This window comes from Hydra vulgaris, chromosome 08, assembly GCF_038396675.1.
Source record: "Hydra vulgaris chromosome 08, alternate assembly HydraT2T_AEP".
Classification (NCBI taxonomy): Eukaryota; Metazoa; Cnidaria; class Hydrozoa; order Anthoathecata; family Hydridae; genus Hydra; species Hydra vulgaris.
In genome coordinates, this window is record NC_088927.1 from 10,863,048 (window position 1) to 10,879,573 (window position 16,526).

General features: G+C 28.7%; 1 long non-coding RNA gene across 1 annotated transcript; it reads left to right on the forward strand.

Moving 5' to 3' along the window:
- The first annotated feature begins 8,617 nt into the window (after positions 1–8,617).
- Positions 8,618–8,938, forward strand: LOC136083611 (uncharacterized). The gene is made up of 2 exons (XR_010639936.1): positions 8,618–8,731; positions 8,817–8,938. It is a non-coding gene; the product is annotated as an uncharacterized LOC136083611 (long non-coding RNA).
- The last annotated feature ends 7,588 nt before the right edge of the window (positions 8,939–16,526 follow it).

The window sequence follows — 16,526 nt, forward strand, 5'->3', positions numbered from 1 at the left end:
ATTCATATTTGTTTAACGTTGAATACTTTAAAAACAAAATTTTAATTAAAAAATAATCGTTTGTGTGTGTGTTAATACAATCTTTTTTATTTATTGTTTTTAGAATCAATTATTAAGCACATGAATACTTCAATTTTGTTCCGAAAATTTCATTTTTAAAGGATCAAAAACTAGACATTTTGAACAGCATTGTTCAAAATGTGTAGATATAGGCAATGGTTCAAAGTTTCATTACCAGGTTTAAAGAACAGATATTTACAAAGTTTGTTTACAAAATTTACGTATAACATTAAGACGCATCTTTTATTTTTTGTAATATATTTGGCTTTACTTCTTAAAGAGAGCGTATATAATGTACTATGACCTTATAATATGTTGTCGTGTGACTTGTGAATGCTGTCATATTGTAAAAGCTTAACAGTTTTTAAGTAGCGCGTTGTTATATAATGTATATAATATATAATAAACTTATAATTAGAAGAAAACCTTTTCCATAGTTATTTCATTTCATTAATATATTTTATCTAGTTGAAACCTAAAAAAGTATAAAAATATATATGTTTGGCAGAAAATATTTGGTAATAATATATATATATATATATATATATATATATATATATATATATATATATATATATATACTATATATATATATATATATATATATATATATATATATATATATATATATATATATATATATATATATATATATATATATATATAGTATATATATATAGTATATATATATAGTATATATATATATACTATATATATATATAGTATATATATACTATATATATATATATATATATAGTATATATATATATATAGTATATATATATATATATATATATATATATATATATATATATATATATATATATATATATATAGTTTTTATTTTTTAACTTATTGTAGAGTATTAATGAATTGTTTTCTTTTTTTGCTGTGCAAAGTAAAGTTTATAGAAACATCAGGCATATTTAGAATACCTAAGACATAATTTAAAAGGATTTTTTTTCTTATTTAAATGTATTTTTTTTTTTCTTGTATAAAGAAACTTATTTCATAAATATGGTTTTGTTAAAAAAAATATCCTACAGTAATAGTGTTGTTGTCTCAATGTTTCACCAAAAAATAATTATAACTGGAAATAAAGTCACAGGTGTGGGTAAATGGCCTCAGTATAATTGCTTTATTTTCTCCATCTGTGCAGGGTCGACTACACCGGCCTCCCTTTTTTTTTTTCAGAAAATTCAAGATATAGAGAATATTTTTTAGAAGGTGCGTCTGCAAGATCGAAAACTGTAGAAGTTGAGTTTAATTGACGCTGAGTGACCGCAAAGTTAACTATGACCACATCTTTAAACTTCAACCAATGCAATAGTGGTCGAAATCGTATTGTTATTCTTGTGAATTGTCTCTCGTTCTTTCAACTGATTTCAATTCGGCTCAAGATAAACTCGAGCAAGTTCATAAAGAGCCATGAAACACATATATACCATAAAGCACTTACCCAACACTCAGTGACTACCGAGACTAAACCTGACAATACTAGTCAAACGACCAGCAATTTTCCTCTTGCTGGTCGTTTGGCTAGCGTCGTCAGGTTTAGTCTTGATAGTCGCTGAGTGTTGTGTAAGTGGTTTATGGTAGAGGTGTGTTTCATGGCTCTTTATGAACTTGCTCGAGTTTATCTTGAGCTAAATTGAAATCAGTTGAAAGAATGAGAGACAATTCACAAGACTACAATACATACGATTTCAACCATTATCACATCGGTTGAAGTTTTACTGAGTTGTAGTTAATCAAAGTATATTTAAGAACAACTATGAAGCAATGATATCTATCAAACGAGATATCGTCCAGTCTTTGCATTAATCACAATTAATTCAAGACTTTGCTGCCATCAAAGCACGGATTTTATTCTATTCACGTTTTGTTGAACGGTAATAGAATAAAATCCTTTTTTTATTTTTTAGCGCCTCTTATTACCAAAGGTCGACTAATATAAAAGATGGTCGTTAAAGGAACGTATAGTGATGTTGATTCGTTATATTTTTTTAATTAATACTTAAAATTATTATTCCGTCAAGAGTTGAAAACTCGTCGAACGTTGAGATATGCGTAGAGATTGAGTCGTAGCTGGCTTACTCTATATCAAACGTTTCATTGAGGGGTTAGAGGAACAGTTGATTCATGTTTCACTAGTTTCTTGGCCAAAAAGAGCTATACTTCCTTCAATGAAATAGTGTGCCTGTCTTAACCCAAGACCAGGGCGACGAAAACCATGGGGGACTTTTTTAAAAAATTTTATTTCCCTATTTTTTATAATTTCCTAGATATAGTGGAAACTGACGATTGTGCCCCTCCACTTCGAAATCTGTGTCGTCGGCCCTGAAGAGAATCTTTTGACAAACATCATTTGACATCAAATGATAAATATTATTTGGAAGAAAAAAATCGAACAGTCAGATCAGGTAAATTTTTTTATATTATTAAATTAAATCTCAATTAAAAAATTTATTACGTTAGTTAAAACTGTGAGATTTTAAAAATACTTAACATGTCCGAAAGATAAAAAAGCGCTTGGAGAACCGGGGCATCGAGGTAACCGGGGTATGCGAGAGGTACGGGGTATCGAGTAACCGGGGCATGCGAGAGGTACGGGGGTACCTCTCGCATGCTAAGCGAGCGCTCTACCACTTGAGCTAGTTCCCCGTGACAACGTTTGTAAAAATATTTATTATAAACTTTTTTTAAGAAAAATAATTTATTATAAATATTATTGGTGAAAAGTTATTTGAATATTCATATCTTAACATAAATCAGGGTTGACAAAACGGGTTTCGAAGTAGATAGGCAAAATCGTCAATTTCTAAACGAAGTCCTCTATATCTATAAATTTCTTTAAAAAAAAATTATTTAGAAAAAAAATGGGGCGCCAGTGCCTCTTTCCTCCTCCTCCCTCGAATCGTTGGCGCTGTAATTACAGCGCCAAGATTTCGAGGGAGGAGGAGGAAAGAGGCAATTTTACGTAATTTAACAAATTTACGTAAATTAACATTTTTTCGAATTTTTTTTTTAATACCGTAAAATCGCCTAAGCTCGTACACTTAAGCTTTGAACATTTATTTATCACGCATAAATAAAAAAATTTTAATTTTTTTTTCCTGAACATACAGAAAATTATAATGATAATTGATATTGTAAAAATAAAAAAATGAAAAATAAAAATTAGTACTCAATATTTAGTTTAAAATGAAAACATCTACTTTGACCGAACTTTCAATACCATTTCATAAGTTCGGCCGCTATATAAATACTAATAACGTTAAGTTTGTGATTAATCTAAATAATAATCACAAACGTCACAAATAATGAAAACTAGTTTATAAATGTTGTTTCATTGTAAAATGATGATATAAGTTCACGTAATACCAGTAAGCTAAGGATCAAAAAAAAAAGCCTTTTGGGGCACCAAAGAAAACAAAAAAAAGTGCATAAAAAAAAAGGCCTTTTAAATATTAGTAGTAGTATTTTTAATTTTTATTGTAATTAGTCAACTATTTTATTACTTTGGCCATTATTACATTTGTTATGCCACTGGTTAAAAAAATTGAAAATATATTTTACAATCAATTTACAAAGGCTTTTTCAATTAACAAAAAAACGCTAAATTTCTTTAAATGAGCTTTGTATGTTAATTGGCAATTCTTGCACGCATCGTTCATCATAGTAGAACAGCAAGATCCACACAACCAATCGTCGATCCGGATTCGCAACGCATCCATAATTGTCTTTGAGCTGTAATTTTATCTCATAAAAATGTCACAAGCTTGGTTTTTTTTAGAACTCAAAAAACCGTCAGTTAATTTTGAAATTATGAACAAATTTTCTATTCGAATAAAATACCATGGTGTGTATCCATTATAAAAATGTCAAAATTTACTGGTAAATTTACAGGTAAAGTGACCGGTAAATTTTACACTCGCAACACTTATCAACATTTCACAATATTACTGCTAATTGTCTCCTTCGTTGTTTATCCGTGAATGACCGAAGAGTATTTCAAAATTTTACTAATTTCTATAATAATTTTCAAAAATTAATACTTTTTTTTTGTAAATATAATTAATTTGGTGATTCTTAATAATACTAAGATTAAATATTTATTTTAATAATTTCCTTTAAAATATTTATTTTAATAATTTCCTTTATTTAGATTTAATAGTATGCATTTTTTCAAATTGATGTTTTGCTAAAGAATTATTTCAGCAGGTTGCATATAAACATTTTTTTTATTATAGTTTCATATTTACGAACTAATTACAAATATTATTTGAGAAATAAAAATTTGTGCAATTTGAGTTTTGCGTACTTTTTTTATATTTTTTTCTTAAATGACCGAAGTTACATGGTGACCGAACTTAGGCGATTTTACGGTATAGAAAACTATATTATTATTTTATTTTCACAATATAAGTTAACAAAAATTTAAATAAAAATATTTTAAAAAAACTTTAAATTAAAGAAGTCAGTAAACTTTAAATAAATAAATTTTCAATAATATTTTTTGTTTTATAATGTTGTCAAAAAGTTCAGGATAATTTCAATAATTTTTGAGCTGGTCCTTTATCTGATCGTGGAGTAAAAAATTTACATACATAGTTTAAAAAAATATATTCGGAAGAATATTTCCACGTTGTTGCAGCATTTCGAGGTTGTAAAACTCTGAAGCCGAGTTTTTTTAAAGAGATAAAATGAATGTATTTTTTTTTTAATGTTTTTTTATTGTAGACAAATTTTATTCATTCATCGCTTAACTAATTTATTGAATGAATTATTTATTGAATTTTTTTTTAAATATTTTTTCTAACAATCACAGTCTTGCCTAAACGTAAAAAAAAACGAATGTTTTAACGATTTAATAGAGTAAAACCGGGTCAAATAGCACACCATATCATTACGCACACCGATCGAAGTTATAAAATAAAAACGGATAAGGCTATGAAAAAAAGAAAAATAGGTTCAAATACAGAGCTATCTCCTATATTCGAATTGATAAAATTATATGCCGATTCAACAAACCAATTATTATATTATTTTTCAATATAACCATCACTCACTCAATTCAATTTAACTCACTCACTTTAACATGTCAACTAAAAAAGCAAAAGTATACTATCCGCATTAACTGATATAAAAAAAAATAAAACATCACTGAGAAAAGCATTCAAACATGGCGTTCCAGTCTCAACGCTCAAAGATCGCAAAAATAACAACAGCAAAGGCTTCCATGGCTCAGGTACAACAACGGCACTCTCAAATGAAACAGAAAGATTGGTGGTGCATGCGTTCCAATTACTTGGTAATTGGGGTATGGTTTAACCTGAAATGAAATCCTAAAATTTGTATAAGGCTTCCTAAAACTCGAAGATCAATTACACTTATTCAAAAATGGCAAGCCTGGTAAAGACTGGTTTTATACAATGGATCCATTCGGAATTCCGTTTCGTCGGACTTTTCTCGGTTTTTCGGAGTTTTGGAGTATGAGAGATATCGAGAAACTTCGACGGAACTTCGACAAATTTTTTAGAAAATATTAATTTTTACTCGTAAAGTAATTAAATTCTTATTTTATTTCTCTGCTGCTTTTACAATAGTTCTTGTTGTTTTCAAAATGTTAGTGTTCTCTTTGTTCAATAACCACTGCTGTTTCACTCAATATATGGGGCATAGGGCAGTGCTAAAAAAAGTCAATTAGATCCTCTTTATCAGCAACAGAAGCATCCAGCACGACTAATAAATTTTAAAGATCGTTTTACTCATGCAAAACCACTTTTATTCAAAATGAGTATTCTTAATATATACCAACTAAATGTTTTTAACACTCTTTGCTTTATATTTAAATGTAAGATAAACTTAGCTCCAATACCTTTTCAAAATTTATATGCAATAAAGCCCAAAAACAAATATGATCTAAGAAATGACAATTTTATTTATCAACATTATTCGCATACAAATTTTGGAAGGTCTCTTATATCTTATCGCGGAGCTTATTTGTGGAACCAAATAGTTTTAAAAAATTTTGATTTTTTCCAAAGTTGGAATTTTTCTTCTTTCAAAAACAAACTGAAAAAAGTTATTTTCTCAATAGAAAATATTTTCGAGTTCTTCTGATCTCGTTTCTCTTTTATAAGTGTTTCTAAATGTAATTTAAAATATTTGTTTTTATTCTTTATTGTTTTTTTAATCGGTATTTTATTTGTATGAAGGTTTTCATTAAAACGGTATTTACAAATTTAAAATATTTGATTTTATTTTTTATTGTTTTGTTAAACGGTGTTTTATAATTAAGGTTATTTTATTTGTATGACGGTTTTCTTAAACGGTATTTACTTTTTATATTATATTTTTTTGAAATAATTGGTTTATAATTTTTGTATTGTTAAACGGTTCTCGGTGACAGGATCTTATGATCCTCTTCGAGTTTCCGTGTTCTTCATATATTATGTACCAACGACACTTTTACCAGAGAAAAAAAAAAAAAAAAAATATATATATATATATATATATATATATATATATATATATATATATATATATATAAAAACGAGCGTGACGTCATGAGTTTATCAAAAAAAAAAGTATTTCCGCATAAAAAGTATAAAAATTCACAAACTTTAAATTAATAGTAACTTTTTTATATAAATGCTTTCATCTTGCAATTAAAAAAATATAAAAGATCTATCTTTCCTTGTTAAATAAATATTTACATTAATTGGTATAAAAATAAATATTGCCAAAATATTTTTAATAATAATTTAGAACCACTTTTCTAATTTTTGCATATTTTCCGGAAAACATGAGTTGGGCCAACTAAAGTTTCATAACATAGCTTTGTGCTTGATATTCGAAATTTGGAACACTTTTTTTTTTTTTTTTTTTTTTAGATTATTCACCTCCCCAAGGCCCGAGGGGGGCCACTACAGTAGAGGAGGATACTCTTTTTTTTTTGTGTTTTTTATTTTTTATTTTTTTTTTTTAGTTGTTATTCGTGGTACAACCCTCTCTCAACTCTTTAACTCCGAAACACGAATCTTGCCGAGCAAGGCCGCTGCGCGGAGAAACTAAGTTGAAACTTAACCCTAAATGTCCATTCTATCAGATTCCTGCGTCACCCTAGAGAATTTTTTACAAAAAGACTGTTTTTAAAGCATTTATATTTTTTAATTGATCGTTTTAAAATGCAAAACGTAACTTTTTGATGGATGACGTAAGTTAATGAAATTTCAACCTTTTATGCAAATGAAAATAAAAAAATTATTTTACGTGCCTTCAGCTATGTTATGAAATATGTTTTCAAAAATGTCATGTTTTACAACTAATCTTGTTAGTTTTAGGCGTACATTTGTGTTGACGTTTTTTTGCGATGACGTAACCTTTATGCGTTACGTCCCAAATTATTTATTAACGAATATTCTCCAAGCAACTGTTTCGGCGAGTCAATTTTGGAAGTATAAAAGTAAACAAAGCTACGCGAAATTTTTCTCTTTGGATTATCAAACTAATATCAGATAAGTTGTTAAATCCACTTTTATCAAGTGCATATATTTGTTAATTAATATTATTTTATTTGTTTTTATTATATTTATCAATAAGTCAATATTATTTTGATAACAATGTATTCAACTGAGAGGGAAAATCTAAAACAACATATTGGATGGAAAAATGGTTGGGAAGATAGGTGTCTCTTTCCTTTTGTTAAGCGATTAATTAGGACAGATAAGATCAGTAACAATGTCATTTCCATTTTAACGACAGTCTTTAAAATAAGAGGTGATTTATTTAGTTTTATGAGTTTTCTTTTGCCAATTGATTTTGATATGCCTAATAATGACGAGTTTGATAAAATGTGCCTAAAGTTAACACGCCAAAAAAAACATTATAATTTCAACAGCATGAACATTTGTAAAAACTCAACAGAACAATTAATTGTAGCCTAATTTCTGCTGCAAATATAGCAAAAAAAAAGGTATGGAGTTAAAAATAATTGGTGATTTCAATCACCCTGAAATACAGTGGACTGCAGCTGGTGGCAGCACTAAGAAAAATGTAACAATGTCGAGCACTGATTTTTTGGAATCTGTCAACACTGCAGCTCTTGCACAGCATGTCACGAAACCTACTTTTGGCAATAATACTCTTGACCTGGTGCTAACTGACTGCCCCTCCAGAATTATAGAACTCAATATTGGCCCATCTCTTGGCATCTCAATCAAAAATAATTTCCATTGCACTCTTATATGGAGTTTCTTGTGTAATGTTAGTTTAAAATATTATTTTTTTAATATATTGATTTTATATATTAGGTAGGTGCCCATTCTGTTCCTATATTCAGAAGTTATTTATACCTATGCAATACCTTCGCTCAGGTTAAGGAATGGAATACTAGTCTTGCATCAAATGTATGTAAATGTATCAAATCTAGCTTTTATATATTAACTTGTGATCAGAGCAACTGGTATGTTGGTTGGGTACGGTCTTGTATGTTTGTGTATTTAATTTAAAAAATGTATTGTCCTTCATTATATGTAACATTATTTTATAAATATATTACATATCCATTCGATGTTTATCACCAGAAGTTAGTTCTACCTTTGCAGTACCTCTGCTCTACATACCTCCTCGCTGGTTAAAGAATGGAATATAAATCTCATATCAAGTTGGTGTAAAATTTTAGTTCAATAAATTAAGAATTTGGAAACGTTATCAAAATTTTGAGTGGAGCAATTGTTTTTCTGGTTTAGCATGAGTATGAATCTGATATCAATTGGATGTACAAAGATAGTTTACTACTTAAAGAACCTATCAGTAAACCAACTGATTATAAAACAGTTTTTAATGGGAATAAAAACAAATTTTCAAAAGATTTCAATTAGCTATTTGTATGTTCAAACACTTTATTTACTGAGAGAAGAGACTATAGATTCAAATGCTATAAAATAATTCTACTACCAAAAGCGAGGTTAATTCAAAAACTTAAACGCAATTTTGGTCATGAGTTATTTTATTAGACTTGGTGAGTGTTTATTTATTAACAACTTAACATCATATTATTAGAACTGTATGCACAGAAAAAAATACATGCTTAAGCTTTAAATGTTTTGACTAAATATTCCAAAATCGAAATCTGGCTTTATTTTGCAATGCAATGAATTTATTGGCTTAGGAAAATAAGTTTTTAAAACAAGAACTCCTAGGTTTAAAAATGTACTCTTTTAACAGCTAATCCCCCTTTTAACTACATTTTTTTTAACTTTGCGAAAAGTGCGGACCTCAATAAAGTCTGTTTTAGCTATCCTTATCCTGTTTTAGCTATCCTTAAACAATTAAGTAAGGTTTTTTTGTTTTTATAATGGTCAAACAATGGGTATATTTGAGAATAACTATCAGAAATAAATTTTTCTAATTTTTTTTTGATAAAAAGTAACATCAAATTACTTGAATTCAGCCAACTTCATCATTTGTCGCGTTTTTTTTAAACTTAAAGAAGTTTTTTTACTAATGCGTTAAATGTCGTAAGATGAAACATTTTATTGGTGTTTTTATTCTTTTTACAAAACAAAATTATCTTTAATATTTTAAAAGTTATAGAAGTTTTAGTAACACCCCTTAAGTCAATATTTTCAAAAAATAACAAGAAGCCGTTAAGCTCGGTTTGAAACAGCCGTGTAACAACACTAATTTACATCGCAAAGCAATTGGCAATGCATAGTGAGCCAGGCGGTGGTGATGAAAAAAACCTCAAAAAAAAGCTTAATAATAGTACTTTTTTAAATCTACTAAAATCAATTGCGGTATAATAAAACATAATGCATAATAAAACACCTTTTTTTTTGTCAAAAAAGCAAGAGTATTTTAATTTTTAAGCAAAGATATAGTAAACAGTTAAACAAAATATTATGCGTATGTGATATTAGGTAATATAATTTAACTATTCAATAGTTTACCTTTACAAAAAAAGCAATTAGTCAAGATTATTATTTATAATATATACAAAAACTGGTCTTAAAATAACGAGGTAAGTTTTTAACATATAATACCTTGATTTTGTACAATTAGTGTCGTATATCGTATGATCAAAAAAATTTAGTCCACCATAAGTCTAATATCCGGCCAGCTGTGCATTGTGGCAAAATTGTGTTACAAAATTTTATCAGTAATAACAAGTAATAATAATTAATGTTTAATTATACTTACCTATTAGAATAAATAACTTAATTAATAACCTAAAATGTGATCACAAAACTTATCACAATTAAAATAAAATTAAAAACAAATATCTGAGGTCATAATCAAATAGATAATTTTTTTTCAAAGAGAAAAATGGTTTTCGGAAGCGTGAAATTACTTTGATTAAGTTGTGGTAAATGATAAGAGAAATACGAAGATTTCAAAAAATGTCAAATGAATCGTATGTCCAAGAAGCAGCACAAACGGCCAAATCGGACACGTCAAAAGTTGCGAGAAAATTGATTTTAAACCATCCAGTTTCAGACTAGTTTTGATTAAGATGTCGTTAAACTATCTTCTTGCCAAGTTGACAACTCTTGATGGATATTCGATTAACTCCATAACTCAATCTGAAACACTATGAATGCTTTTTGAAAATTATGGGCATAGTTTGCCCAATCAGCGTCCGCAGTTTCAGAAAAAATTAAGATGTTATATGCTAAAGCCAACTATAATTTAAGCAAAAGGAGAAAAATTTGGACTAACAGGTGACGAATGGTGTAGTAATAGAGATAGAAGATACTAAAATTTAAATGTTCATCACAACAAAACGTATTGTTTTGGAATGGTGGTACTGCCGAAACATTAAACATTTTGATAATGGAAAAATTTAGAGAATTTGATATAGATAGTGAAGATATTGCAGGTAAAACTACGGATGGCTGTAGGTGGGTGGTAAAATTAGGAACCATATTTAAGTTTCCACATCAGATCTGCCAGATCATTCAATTCATTTAAGTGTTTGTGATTTGATATACGTTAAAAAAGGTTGTCGCAAAACTGTGAACAAAGAAACTGAATTGGATATTGAAACGGAAACTGATGGAGAGACTGAAGGAGAGTTTCTTATTGACTATTTGGAGATTGAATATGAAGAAAATATCGAAAAAAGTCTACAGAAACTTCGAATACTAATTAAGTTTTTGATATATCCATCGTTTCGATATAAAGTTCTTAAAAGAAAAATAAACGAAATTTACGGATAAAAATGACAAAGGACTATTGCTTGACAACCGCACTAGACGGAACAATGTTTTTCAGATGATTAAAAGATTTTTGGATTGCTTAGAAGCTGTAAATAAAAACACTTGAAAAACTAAACTCCTTAAATATGTTAGATGAAATTGACTTGGATTTCTTAAAATTGCTGTCTGACTTATTGGAAGTCATTGCTGACGCTGCAGTTCGCTTGGAAAAACCAAATACAACAATTTTGGAGTGTGACATTGTTATGGAAACATTAGTAAGGAAATTGAAGGTTGTAGAAACTGACATCAGTTCAAATTTTGCAGAGGCGTTAATCTCCAGATAAGAAAATCGTAAAAACATTATGTTGGTATCATTGAGTCGTTATTTGCACAATCTCGATTTTTTTTAAATAAAAACCACACATTTTTTTACGCTTCCAAAAAAGATATTAAAGTTTATGCTGCAAAATTATTTGATCAACTTGTTGCAACAAAAGAAAATAGGCTCCATATGTATGTATATGTAAAGTATTAAAGTGGCCAACATACGAGTTGGGTATAGACGCATATACTTAGCTAATGATGAGTTTAACAAGGCTGTGGCTTTGTGTAACTTATTTAACTTTCTAAGCACTTAACTTTTGTAATTCTTACAAAAATAATTTAATTTTTTAAATTACAATGCTTTGAAAAATAATTTAATTTTTTTAAATACAATGCTTAGAAAAATGGGTAATGTTGCAGAATAGTGGCGTAAAATAATTTTATTTTTTCGCTTGTTGTGAGACTTGCTCAAAGTGGTGACTTTTTAATATAAACATACGGAGTATTTTAATATCTTTTTTAGATTTTTTTTTTAAAGTTTCTTTTCTATTATTTGATAGACTGCCTGCCCTAACCAAACCCTCCGTCGATGTAGTGGCATCTCTTTGTAGCAGCAGGCTATAAGATAGTCGATGTAGCAGCACTTCCTTGTAGCAGCAGGCTATAAGATAGTCGATGTATGTACTGAAGCCAATTAATGTCTATATTAAAAAGTCACCACTTTGAGCAAGTCTCACAACAAGCGAAAAAATAAAATTATTTTACGCCACTATTCTGCAACATTACCGAAAAATGAATTGATTTTTTTACGTACCATGTTAAGAAAAAATAATGTAACTTTTTTATATTATTTTTCTAAGCATTAAAAAAGTTAAATTGTTTTTTCTAAGCATTGTAATTAAAAAAAATTATATAACACTTTTAATATTTTAATCTTTTCAAAAAACATTTTCAGTTGTTTATAAAATACGGCTAAAACTATATCAAACTTAGGTTTGAAATATGTTAGTGTATAAAGGATACACACCATTTATCTGAATTAAAAGATTCTGTTTAACATGCATTTGCAATGTTTTAGTCAAATTGACCATAATTTATTGAATTTTTCTATTTCTTTTAAGAAATCTTTTTACACAAAGAAATATCATAGTCACTTTCTTCTAAATAATTTTAAATTGTTTAGAATAAAGTGTTTTTTAAATTAATTGAGTGCTTTTAAGTTTTTCTTGAATGTTAACTTTTCTATAGGAATTAATTTTCTAAATTTTTTTATTATACCAGATTTTTTATTGTCTTTGATGCCAACAGTTTGTGTGATTTGCTGTTTTGAAATCTTCTTTTTGTCGCTTTCTTCAAAAAAATCCAACTTTTTGTTGTTTGATTTTGGTGATGTGTCATAATCATTTTTGAAAAAATAGATTTAGTCATTTCTAAATTAACCTTTTACTACAGCTTGTGGTCCAGCTTACATTTCTGTCATCTTACATAATATTACAAAACTGTTCACCAGGACTCTCTTAAATTCTCTTTATACTATTATTTAATTTTAACTGCTATCTAGAATAGCATAAATACTTGACTTAATTTTGTTTTTCTGGCATCTGTAGTTATTTTTAATTTTGAAAATTTCTAGAGAACGCTCTGGCTAATATCCAATCAGACGTCTTAGTATCTGGGAGAGTTATTGAAATTATTAAATCTTATTTTTTTTCTAACTGCAGTAATAAAATTAATCTTAAAGGCCATCACTCTTCTTCATTTCTAATCATTTTTGGGGTACCACAAAGTTCTGATCTTCAGGAAGATCATTACTCAATTGCAAGTAATAATCTTCCTAGCATTCTTACATCTAAAGTTCTTCTATTTGTTGATGACTCAACCTTTTTTAAAAATCTGAAATTGAAAAAAAATAAAAAATCAAACTCTTGTCTTGACAAAAGGTCTTTACTTTTTGATCATTTAGAACAGGTAGTCTATTTTAAATCTGATTTCTTTTCTGTAACAGCTTGGTGCTTGCAGTGGCTTGTGAGTTCACCAAAAGACCTTCACCAAAACTCAGTTACTGCTAATAACTATTGCAATATTTTTAACATTCCTACATTGATGAATAGCAACCCTCTCACTGAGTCCTCTTCTTTAAGTCTTCTTAGATTATAGATCACTACTGACAACTGATGGAAACTATATATACAATCCATTGCTAAGTTAACATCTACTTCTCTCTATCGTATTCACCTTTTCCTTTTTTTTCTGATTCCATTCTCTATCTATAAATCTCTTATTTGTCCATGTAGGGAATACAAATGTCATACTTTAATGATGCTTGTATTATTTTAGCTATTGTTAAAAAATGCATAGTAAATGTTATATCTGCTTTACTTTTCAAGCCTCGGCAACTGTCCCAATGTCATAAGGTTGCATCTCTGTCTATTTTCTACAAGTAATCATAATCAGTGCTTAACTGAGGTATCATCTCCAGTTCATTCTTGCTTCACTTGTCACTCAGCCAAGTTGCAACCTTTTACTGTATCTATCCTTTCATGTTCTAAAAACTTTTATGAATCTAATTTTTTCCTTGCTTATCAATGCCTTTGAACTTTCTCCCGTACTTGCTCTTTAGCATTGTTCTTTGTTTTTAGCGGTTGCTTGCAGCCTTGTTTTGAAGAGAATTAGTTAAAAAAAAAAAAACTGCCAAAATGAGGAGTATCTGAAAATTGGGTGCTGAAGAGACCATTAGGTCTTATGTTGTGCCATGCAAACAAAATCTTTTTTTATTTAAGTGTACTTGTCTTAAAATAGCAATCTCAACCTTTCTAATGTTGCGAATCCTTAATAGCATTTGCCAAATTGTAGCGACCACAACAATAAAATTATTAACTCCTAAATCAGTTAATAAGGTTGCTCCTAAATTATTGCATTTTTACAGTTAACTATTATGTTTTTTGACTTCAAAAAATCTGATTTTATTTATAAACTTTATAGGCGCCAATTTTTTGTTACAAATTTTTTTTTAATTGATGGGTAAATTGATTTTATATAATGACAAATTCAGACAACCCCCGTTCGGGTCACAGCCCATGGATCGGGAACTGCTGTCTTAGATGAAAAACTTTTTTTATTTAAGAGTTTAGTCATAAATAGGGTAAATGGTAAAATCTAATAAAGTAAAATTTTGATAAAGTAAAGTTTTAATAAAGCATTGAGGGTCTTTTAATACACCTTAGGGTGTTTTAAAAGACCCTCAATACATCTTAGTTTTTTAGTAACATCTTAGTTTTTTCAACTTTGAGCTATAGTTCAGTATATAAAAAAAACTTTGTAATAGTTAAAAATGTGTGTTTTTGTCAAACTCTCCCAAGTATAAATTAAAATTTTCTTTATATTAAAAAACTATTCCTATCTACACAAGACTCCTATTATCCAACTTTCCTTGACAGTTTATAGTCAGTTTGCTGAACAGTGTGAAGAGTATGTTCTAAATTTAAACCTACATGAAATGGATTTAAAGGTGTAGAATAGTATACTCATTATTTGAGTATACTATTCTACACAAAGGTGTAGAATAGTATACTCATTAGAGAGTGAATCTGTAATTAGTTTTAATTGCAGAAGAGTCTTTAACCAACAATAACTTACTGTCAGACAATCAATATGGTTTTTGATCTTCTTCCTCTACAGCTGACTTGCTAACTAATATGACTGAAAGATTTTATCGTGCATTAGATCGAAATGGAGAAGCAAAGGCTATATCTTGACATATCTGTTGCTTCGTTATGTTTTTTGATTAATACTTAAAATTGTTTTTCCGTCAAGAGTCGAATGCAAGTCGAACGTTGCGATATGCGTGGAGATTGAGTCGCAGTCGGTTTTGCTTCATATCAAACGTTTTATTAAGGGGTTAGAGACACAGTTGATTCATGTTTAACAAGTTTCTTGGCCAAAAATTCCTATACTTCCTTCAATGAAACAGTGTGCCTGTTCTATGGCTGTGAAGCCAAGACCTGGGGCAACGAAACCAGGGGGGGGGAGAGGGCAGGGCGGCACTGGCCCTCCACATTTTTTCTAATAGATCTAATTTTTTTCTAAACCCTTGGATATAGACAAAATTGACAACTGTGCCAATCCACTTCGACACCCGTATCGTTGGCCCTGATATTTAAATAATTTATGAATTTAAACGTGTAAATAAAGAAAACTATTTTGAGATCAAAGGAGCAAGATGATAAGATGTATTGTCTTCTGCTTGCTCCTGTTAGCATTTAAGAATATATTTTGTTTTTACAAGCACATTGTAAAGTTATTCGTACATTGATGAAATATACATTTTAAAAAAGCAAAAAATAAATAACACCTTATCACTATAACAAAACAATTCAAACCTGGAATTGACTGAGCTAACGTTTGTCCAGTGATTGATGGAGACTGAGAAAACCATAATCAAACGTCCTAACGTTGATATAGAAGATAATATTGCGGTAACTATAAATCAGTCATTTGAATTCTGGAATATCAGAGAACAAAGAATGATATTTATAAACTTGATAGAAAAAGGTATGCGAAAAAAATCTCAATTAGTCTTCAGACTAATTGAATTATTAGTTTTGAACTGTTAGTTTTATACACTTTGTTTTTTACCTTTGGGTGGTTCAAACAATTTGAGTCGTAAAAAGAATAAATAATATTGAGTTTACTCATCTGAAAAACTTCGCTTTTAATCAGATATAAAATTGATATCAAAGGTGTGTTGGGGCATATTTAAAATTTACTGGGCCCGGTTTAAAAATATATTTTCTATGTTCATGCCTAATTTCATCGAAAAAGATTATGTAGCAGATACCTAATTGTTTGGAGCAAAACATGTACCTAAATTAAAATAATTTGAATAAAATTAAGTTTTGCGCAAATAACAACAAAGTTCTGTAACAAAACTAC